Below are 10,198 nucleotides of genomic sequence, written 5' to 3'. Positions count from 1 at the left end.
AAAACCATATGATAATATCAATAGATGCTGAGAAAGCTTTCGACAAAGTGCAACACCCACTCATGATAAAAGCCCTTGAAATTCTTGGGATACAAGGAACACACCTCAACATCATAAAGGCCATATATGACAAGCGAACAGCCAGTATTATTCTCAATGGTGAAAAGCAGAAAGCAATTCCATTAAGATTGGGAACAAGACAAGGATGTCCACTTTCACCACTGCTTTTCAACATAATACTGGAAGTCCTAGCCAGAGCAATAAGACAAGAGAATGACATACAAGGAATCCAAATAGGAAAAGAAGAAGTCAAACTATCACTATTTGCAGATGATAATATACATAGAGACCTCCAAAAACTCCACAGAAAAACTAATTCAACTCATCAATCAGTTCAGTAAAGTGGCAGGATACAAAATCAACACGCAAAAGTCAGTAGCCTTCCTATACACAAACAATAAATCTGAAGAAGAAGAAATCAAAAAAACCATCCCTTTTATTATTGAAACAAAAAAAATCAAATATTTGGGAATAAATCTAAGAAAAGAGGTAAAGGACCTATACAAAGAAAACTATAAAACACTGTTAAAAGAAATAGAAGAAGACACAAAGAAATGGAGAGACATCCCCTGCTCATGGATTGGAAGAATAAACATTATTAAAATGGCCATCCTACCAAAAGCAATATACAGATTCAATGCTATTCCAATCAAAATTTCAATGTCATTCTTCAAAGAAATAGAACAATTATTGATGAAATTCATATGGAATCACCAAAAACCCCGAATAGCCAAAGCTCTCCTGAAAAAAAAAAAAAAGAAGGGAATGAAGGCATCACACGTCCAGACTTCAAACTATACTACAAAGCCATAATCATCAAAACTGCATGGTATTGGAACAAGAACAGACATACAGACCAATGGAATTGAATGAAAAATCCAGAAATAAATCCACATATTTATGGTCAACTAATTTTTGACAAAGGAGCAAAGACTATGCATTGGAGCAAAGAAAGTTTGTTCAATAAATGGTGCTGGGAAACCTGGGTCTCTACATGCAAAAGAATGAAGCTTGACTACTACCTCACACCATACACAAAAATTAACACAAAATGGATTAAAGAACTGGATATAAGACCTGAAACCATAAAATACATAGAAGGAAATATAGGCGAAACACTATGTGATATGCACATCAAAGACATCTTTACAGACACATCACCCAAAGCGGTGATAGTGAAGGCAAAGATAAACAGCTGCGACTACATCAAATTAAAGAGCTTCTGCACAGCAAAAGAGACAATAACAAAAACAAAGAGAAACCCCACCAACTGGGAGAACATTTTTGCACACAACACTAATGATAAAGGACTGATCACAAAGATCTGCAAAGAGCTGATGAGACTCAACAACAACTAAGAAAAAAATCCAGTCAAAAAATGGTCAGAAGAGCTAAAAAGAAGCTTCTCTAAAGAAGAAATGCAAATGGACAACAGGCATATGAAAAAATGTTCAACATCACTTGTCATCAGGGAAATGCAAATCAAAACTACCATGAGATACCATCTCACACCAGTGAGAATGGCACATATTAAAAAAAGTAGCAACAACAAATGTTGGCGAGGGTGTGGAGCAAAAGGAACTCTCCTGCACTGCTGGTGTGAGTGCAAAATGGTCCAACCACTGTGGAGAGCTGTGTGGAGATTCCTGGACCTACTAAATGATTCCAATCCTAGGTATTTACCCAAAGGATACAGAAACATCAATTCCAAAGAGCACCTGCACCCTTATGTTTATAGCAGCACTATTTACAATGGATAAGCTTTGGAAACAACCCAAATGCCCAAAAATGGATGACTGGATCAAGAAGATGTGGTACATATATACCATGGACTATTACTCAGCATTCAAAAAAGATAAACACATGCAATTTGCAGCAACATGGATGGCGCTGGAAGGGATCATGCTCAGCGAAATAAGCCAGAAAGATAAAGAAAAATACCGGATGGTCTCACTCATAGCAGGAATCTAGAAAACTTAAATAAGGGACTAGGAAAATGAATAACTATAAGATAGTGAAAATCAAAATCAACAAAAAACTATGAACCGGAGACACTCTGTGGGGGGTAGAGGGCAGGAGGGGAGGGATTGGGGTCAAAATAAGGGGGTTACAATTGTATGGGGATTATAAAAATAAAATTTATTATAAAAACAAAATAAAATAAACCCTCCCCCAAGCCAAAAAAAAAAATAAGAACCACCTCAAAATGAACTGACTTCTGATGACAGGCTTACCATGTTTGGGAATGCAATGAACAGCATTTTATTATGGTTAATAGTACATCACTCTATACTTGAAAGTTGCCAATAGAAAAATAAATCTCATGACAAAACTATATAGGAACTATGTGACATGATATGTGTATTAGCAAATACTGCAGTGATTATCATTTTACAAATTATGTGTCAAATCAAAACATAGTACATCTTAAACTTACACAAAGTTATACTCAGTTATATTCAATAAATTTTGAATAAAAACTATATCTAAATTTTGCTGTCTGCAAAGCACCTACTTTAGATTCTGGGACTCTCATACTGTGAAACAAAAAAGATGGAAAATTATATTCTATGCAAATGGAAAACAAAAGACAACATGGGTAGTAATGACATTATTATCCAGGAGAATTTCCATGTGCACTTGAGAAAAATGTGTTCTGCTGCAGTTGGGTCAAAAGTTCTGTAAATGTTGATGTTTTGGAAATATAAACAGTTGAGCTAATTTCTTAGGGTTATAAATTAATATGACTTGTGGCAACATACTTTTTGAAGAACATTAACAATTATGTCTAAATTCATTGAACAGATCTGGAAAATATTTGTATGTGTGAAAGATTATATAGAACACTCTGATAGAAAAAAAAATGTACTTAAAGCACAGGACTCTCAGTTTTCAAATCACAAATGTTGGGAACAGACCAGAATAAGATGCTTTCGCTTCAAACAGTATAATAGAAAAAAAAAGTACATTTAAGGATGATCATTAGAGGACTCTCAGTTTTGAGAAAGAGGATGTTATTTCAAAATTTTGGGACCAAATAATGCAAATCCCTTCATTAGTTAGGGGAGAAAACAAGTGAAAAGAGTGTCAATTCAGTAAGATGGAATCTGAATTAAGTAAAATTATTTCATTCTTTTCCAACATCTGCATTATTTGGTCCCCAAATTTTGAAATAGCATCCCCTTTCTCAAGTATGATTTCCAGGGCCTCCCCTGGTGGCACAGCAGTTAAGTGCTGGGCTGCAAAGCTGCCCGCAGCCTCTGCAGTGCTGGTTCGATCCCCGGCCACAGGTGAGGGTCCCACATGGTGCGCAGACCTCTCCTGCCACACCTGCTGCTCCCCTCAGCAGTGTATTTCTTTGTCGGCCTGCCTGTTCTGTTACCCGCTCTGGCTCTGGTGAGTTCTCTCAGCCTCCCACGCTTCTGACTGTACCCAGTGCGTGTATAAATAAATAAATAAATAAATAAATCTTTAAAAAAAAAAAGAATGATTTCCAAAATATCAACTTAATAATATTCGTTATTAAGTAGATGAAATATATAAACTTATATTCAGAAGTTTCATCTTGTGCATTTTGAGTTTAATTTTAGGAATCCTCTTTAGTAATACAAAGCTAGTAAAAACTGGGTGATTAGATTTCAGAGACAAAATAGTTTGGATATTCTCATTAAGTGAATGAATACTAACTTTTCAATACAATCCATGGCAATATGTCAAACCTCATTTTTGTTTACTTCTAATGGAGGGTTTACAGCATATTTAGATTTTCTTTTACTGATCTTTGTCTTTCTGGCTTTTTCAGGTAGCATAATCCCCTCAATGTCAATGTCTTTGTTGCAATGAGAGGACTTTCATTCTTTTTATTTTTTTAAAGATTTATTTATTTATTTAATTTTATTTATACAAGTACTGGGTACAGTCAGAAGCGTGGAAGGGTGAGAGAATTCACCAGAGCCAGAGCGGGGAGCAGAGCAGGTAGAAGGACTGAAGTACACTGCTGAGGGGAGCAGCGGGCGGCAGGAGAGGTCTGCACGCCATGTGGGACCCTCCTCTGGTGGCCAGAGATTGAACTGGCGGTGCAGAGGCTGCAGGCAGCTTTGCAACCCAGCGCTCAACCGCTGCGCCACTGGGGAGGCCCTGTTTTACAAGTTATTTTCAATGAATGAGAGCAAATGATATTTTATTATGTATATTACTTCCATTGTTTTGTCATAAAAATACAACTGCTGATGAGGATGTGGAGAGAAGGGACCCTCCCCCATCCCCCACTGCTGGTGGGAATGCAGAAGGTGCAGCCTGATAAAAGCATTGTGGATGAGTGTTCACATTAAACATGCATCTGCCATTTGACCCAGTAATTCCACTCATGGGAATCTATCAAAAAAAAAAAAAAACCCAAAACAAAACACTAATTCTAAGGGAAACGTGCTTCTCATGTTTATTTGTGTTTTAAGGATTTATTTTTTTTTAATGCATGCAAGAACCAGGATAAGGCCAGATGTGCAGGAGGGTGAGAGGATTCACCAGAGAGAGTGGGGAGCAGAACAGGCAGATTGACTAAAATACACTGCTGAGGGGTGAGGCAGGAGAGGCCTGTTGTGCCATGTGGGTAGCTCCCCAGCCGGGATCACATCCTCACTACAGAGGCTGCTGCGGACAGCTTCACAGCACTGTGCTCAACCACCTTCGCCACCAGGGAGGCCTGTTCTTCCCATGTTTATTTAGCTCCATTTACTACACTTGAGCTAAGGGAACAATCTAAAAGGCTCAGAACAGATGAATGAATCAAAAAAATGTGGTCCATGTACACAAGGGAATACTATTCAGAGACCAAAAAACATACACTCATTCTATTTGTAGGAATATGGATGGAACTGGAAAGGATAATGTAAAGTGAAATAAGCCAGAGGGAAAGGATAAATATTGGATGGTGTCATGAACATGTGGGATATAAAGTAAATTAATTATCTGACTATAAAACCAAAGGATGCGGGGCAGGAGAGGAGTGTGGGAGGGGGAAACAAAGAGGCTGGAAGCACAAGTGCTCATGGCAGTGGACTATGAGTGAGTGGATAGTGGGGGCGCTGTGGTGGGAATATTTGATGGATTGAAAATTACCTAAGTAAATATAAATAAATTCATTAAAACATATGCTGGAGAAGGTCTTTTTTTTTTCTTTTTCTTTGGAATTTTTACTTTTTATTACTTTCAGAAAAAAAATTATGAACAATGTTAATGATTATTGTATAATTATTGTCTAAGTTCTACCAACTTGGTGTTTAATAATTTTATTTATTGAAAATAAATGCTTAGTAAGAAGATGTAACACAAAGAATGTTTCCTCATAGATAAAATACAATTATAAAATTGCAACAATAAATACATGGCAACTGGAGTGGTATATGAAGATAGAATGATTAATAAAAAAGACTGGTTGCCAAGACACATTTAAAAACAAGAGAGTATGACATGCAAACAGCTTTTTAATATAAATCAAATATTGATGCACCCATTCTAATAATAAGATTATATATTAAAATATATTTTATTAGCATATATATTCATTTTCCTTTCTTTTGATTGAAATGGGAAATTATATTTTTATCATCATTCTTTACCCCTGTTTCCATGACTGAATATAAATCATTTAAAATTGTGCATGGTTATTAGTATAGAGAACTACTTTCATATTTGATGAAGTGGTAATTTCTCCAAGTAACTTCAGCCTGATTTCATTAATTCCAAGTTCATTAGGTGGTTAAGTAAAAGAAATTTTCTTTCAGTGGATCCCATCTTGTCCTGCCGCCAACATTACTGAAAACTAAGAAGAAATATGGCCAATTTCAGTGTGAGTGGGTTTATTCTGATGGGATTTTCTGCCAACCCCGAGCTAGAACTCATCCACGCTTCTCTGTTCTTAGTCTTATATATGGTGGCAGTAACTGGCAATCTCCTCATTATCACAGCAACTTCCATGGGCAATAGTCCCCACTCACCCATGTATTTCTTCCTGAAACATCTCTCCTTCCTGGATCTGTGCTACATTTCTGTGACTGTGCCAAGGTCAATTTTCAACTCTTTCATGCACAGTGGCTACATTTCCCTCTTGGAATGCATAGTGCAGTGTTTTGCTTTGTTCTTTCTAGCACTGCCGAGTTGTCCATGCTCACAGTGATGTCCTATGATTGCTACATTGCCATTTGCTTTCCACTGCGCTACAAAATCATTATGGATGTCAGCAAATGTGTCCACAGTGTCTTAGGCATCTGGATCAGTGGGGTCATAACTAGAGCCATACAAACAGCTGGCACTTTCTCCATTCACTTCTGTGGCTTGGGTAACATTCACCAGTTCTTCTGTGACATCCCCCAGCTCCTGAAACTCACTTGTTCTGATGAATACATCAGCAATATTGGAGTCACTGCTTCCTTGATTGTTATGGACTTTGTATTGTCTTCACTGGAGTATCTTACACAAAGATATTCTCTACTGTGCTGAGGATGCCATCTGCTGAGGGCAGAGCCAAGGCCTTTTCCACTTGCCTTCCCCACCTCCTGTCGTCATTTTATTCACTTCTACAGGCTCCTTTGAGTACCTCAAACCACCTTCTGACTCTCCAAATGCACTGGACATTTTGCTTTCTATTATGTGCACAGTTGTGCCCCCAACACTCAACCCAATGATCTATAGCCTGAGAAATCAAGCCATGAAAGCATCTATAAGAAAGGTTTTCCAAAGGAGAAAAGCTGACTTCTTTTGTTGAGCCACATCTGTTAAATCTTGGTTGGGAGACAAGTTCAAAACATATTGGGAAAACAACTGACTTAAATTAAATGAATTTAAGGAAGAATCAAGACTGAGGACTGAAGCCCAAACTTTGAGCTTCTCAATGAGGATTGTATACAACATACAAGGATAACATGTAAATATTCTAGGCAGGTGTCTATAATATATGTGAGTAATGTTTGTTCTGCATTGAGGAAAACCAGAGGGTTGTTACCATTTGCCCTATTTAGAGCTGTATCTTCTTGGAACTGGAGTTTTAACCTGCCCAAAACTTTGCCGTTTTTCTGTCTTTGAGTTCACTAATAGCCCAGAGCTGAAGTTACTAAAATGCTTTTTCAGAGAGTGTTTTTCCTTACAATTTCTTCAGGACAGGCGTCTTAACTCTGGACTTGAGCCCTTTGGTGGAACCACTTAGCTGTTAGCTTTGGTTTGCCAATACAATATAGCCAATCAATAATTTAAAGCAAATAGAGGAATGGGTATAGGGAAAGTGCTCCTATGGAAAAGTTTTTATAAATATCAGCTGAGTAATATGAATATTCACACATGTCATTTATAAACATTACTCCTTCAAGAACAGTAGATTAAATTCTTTTTCTTCAAAGCCAGGCAAGGGGAAGGGAAATTTCCATAAACTTAGAGCAGTTGACAATTTCCTCACTTATCATTTCTGTCCGGATAATGGGAAATAGTAAATATGAGATTCTTTTCCCTTTTTTCCTGAGTTACAGTGACGTTTGTGATGTCACATAATGCTTATGAGTTGATGGAAACCAACTGACCCCTGGCACCCCATTCACTGGTCATGCAGAGCTCCACTAAGGCTCTAAGAGCCTCCAAGGCCTCCATGAGCAGTGTATAGAGGTTACTGTGCACAAATCTCATTAAATCATTGTTTTGTCTCTTGAGATGCAATGGATTAATTGCCTTGCACATGAGTGGGATGTTTACATAAGGCATCTGTGAGTGCCTCAGAGACACATATTTCTAAATGGTGGAAATAATAAGAATACAAAACAGAACAAAACAAAACAAAAACAAACACACAATTATAAACCAGAGACATGATGCAGGGGAAAGGGAGGGAAAGGGATCAGAAGGAGGAAGGGAGGAGCACAAGGGACTATGGTGATGGTGCATGGGTGAATTGGTGGAGGAAATTCTATGGAGACTACACCTGAGGGGGAAAAAAAACAAACAAACATTGTTTAAAAAAGGAATAATAATGTAATATATATAAATAAATGTTTTAAATTTTTTTTCATAAGGTACAAGATAGAAGTTATGGTTCACTTAATAAAAAGTTACTCCCCCCCTGATTTGGTATCACTGAGAAATATTGTTCCTAGTGAATTTCACTGTGTTAATGTCAAATGATGCTAGAGTTGTGGGAGTTTTAATCTTTTCAGTTGATGTATATGTTCATGCTTATTATATCAAACTCTGTTAATAACTGTAGATCACAGTGTTGCAGGGCAACCCCAATATAAAACGGGTTGCCTGACTGTGGGTCCTTACCCATACACTTAAAGGGGACTTAAACTGCAGGCACACACTAAAAGTTAACAAAGGCTTATTTACAAGGGAAAGGGAAATGAGGAAATGTACAACTCAGAAAAGAGGTAGATAAATTCTTAAATGTGTCCTACCCTTTCCGCCGACCTGGAATCCCAAATTACTCACTATCCCAAATTACCCGCCGAGACCAAACGGGCCTGGCCAAGAGCACAAGCCAAGTGCCTGAGACCCCACTAACATGGCTGGATTTATTTACAAACAGAGAAAATGGCTGGTTAACTCCAGCCTTATGTCCTCGCAACTTCCCTTTGGGAATCATGGGATTTGTACTTCCCTGTCTCTTGATGGAGTGGAGGTGGCATCCACAAAGCCTGTAGGGAGTTTGCTCAGGACATCTTTTCCCCCTAACAACAGTAATTTAGTAAATTAAAAACTTTAAATTTTCCAACTCCGTTCTTCCAGATTGTCTGTTTCACTAGATTCTTTCTATATCTTTATAAGCTTTAGAATTAGTTTACCAACTGCAAAATATACCTGCTGAAATATTGATTGGGATTACATTAAATTTGTACATTAAGTGGGAACATGAAAAGATCCTTTCTTCCAATCCATAACCAGAATACTGCTTGCATTTCCTTATGTCTTTAAAAATTCTTTCCTCCATTATGTATGGCTTTTGGCGTAATGGTTTTGTATATCATTAGAAAAATATTCAAATCCACTTCTTTCATGGACATCACACTGCATTATAACATTATGAATATTTCAGATGTGTACGATTAAAAATCTACCTGTATATATATATACTGCGTTAAGTTCAGCACTAAAGCTCCAATTCTGTCCTCCATATAAATGACGCATTTTACCTAAGTCACCACTCTCTTTCCTTTCCTTCTGGTAAGCACTTGTTGCTCCTAAAGTTTACTTTTGTTTTATTTGTTTCATGTATTTGTTTCCACTGTATATAACACATACATGAAATCATATGCTGTTTGTCTTTCTCTGACTCATTTCACAGAACATAAAATTCTGAGGCTCGTCAAGGTTATGACAAAGGCAGGATTCCAGCCATTTACACCTGTGGAATTCCATTCTGTGCATTGACCTCATCTTCTTTAGCCAATCATCTCTCCCTGGGAACTGAGGTTGTGTCCAGGTCTTAGCTATTGCTACTAACACTGCAGTAAGGATGGTGGTGCATATCTCTTTGAATGTGTGTTTTTTGTATTTCTTTGCTAAATAGGATAAAATAATCATATGGAATTACTAATTTTAATTTTTTGAGAGCCATGGTATTCCTCAATGATGGCACAACTTACATTTCTGTCAAAAATGTAAAAAAAAAAATTTCATTGTCTCAGCAATCCTCCAAACTTTGTTGCTTCTTTTTTTGGAAAATAGTCATTCTCACAGGTGTGAGGTGATATCTCACTGAGGTTTTGACTTGCATTACCTTATTGATATGAGATGATGAACATCTTTTCATGAGAGTATTGGCCATCTGTTATCTTGTTTGGAGAAGTCACTATTCACATCCTCTGCCAATTTTTTTGTTGTTGAATGTTTTAAGTAATTTCCATTTTGTCTGTTAACCCATTTTGGCATATGAGGTATAAATAAATCCTCCTATTTGATATAAAATCTTTTTGTCTGAATATAGTTTTTCTATGTACAGAGGTCTTAGTCTCATGTAGTTCTATTTCTTCTTCTTTTTTTTTTGTTTCAATTGCAACCAGATCTGAGTCCTCAAGTAGATTTATAATGAAGATATCAATAAATATAGTTTATGTTTTCATGTACTGTACATCTTTGAAATATATTTGTTTCCATATGC

At 37.0% G+C, this 10,198-nt stretch overlaps 1 pseudogene across 1 annotated transcript; it reads left to right on the top strand.

The window, feature by feature from the left end:
* Nucleotides 1–5,893: 5,893 nt before the first annotated feature.
* LOC311167720 (olfactory receptor 14J1-like) lies at nucleotides 5,894–6,823 on the top strand (annotated as a pseudogene). Its single transcript has 3 exons — nucleotides 5,894–6,123; nucleotides 6,207–6,397; nucleotides 6,526–6,823. The product of its transcript is annotated as an olfactory receptor 14J1-like (transcript).
* Nucleotides 6,824–10,198: the final 3,375 nt, after the last annotated feature.

The sequence above is a fragment of the Talpa europaea genome (genome assembly GCF_964194135.1).
Source record: "Talpa europaea genome assembly, chromosome: 2".
Lineage (NCBI taxonomy): Eukaryota > Metazoa > Chordata > Mammalia > Eulipotyphla > Talpidae > Talpa > Talpa europaea.
Note: the sequence above shows the minus strand (reverse complement) of the source record. Positions and strands in the feature narration are given on the sequence as shown.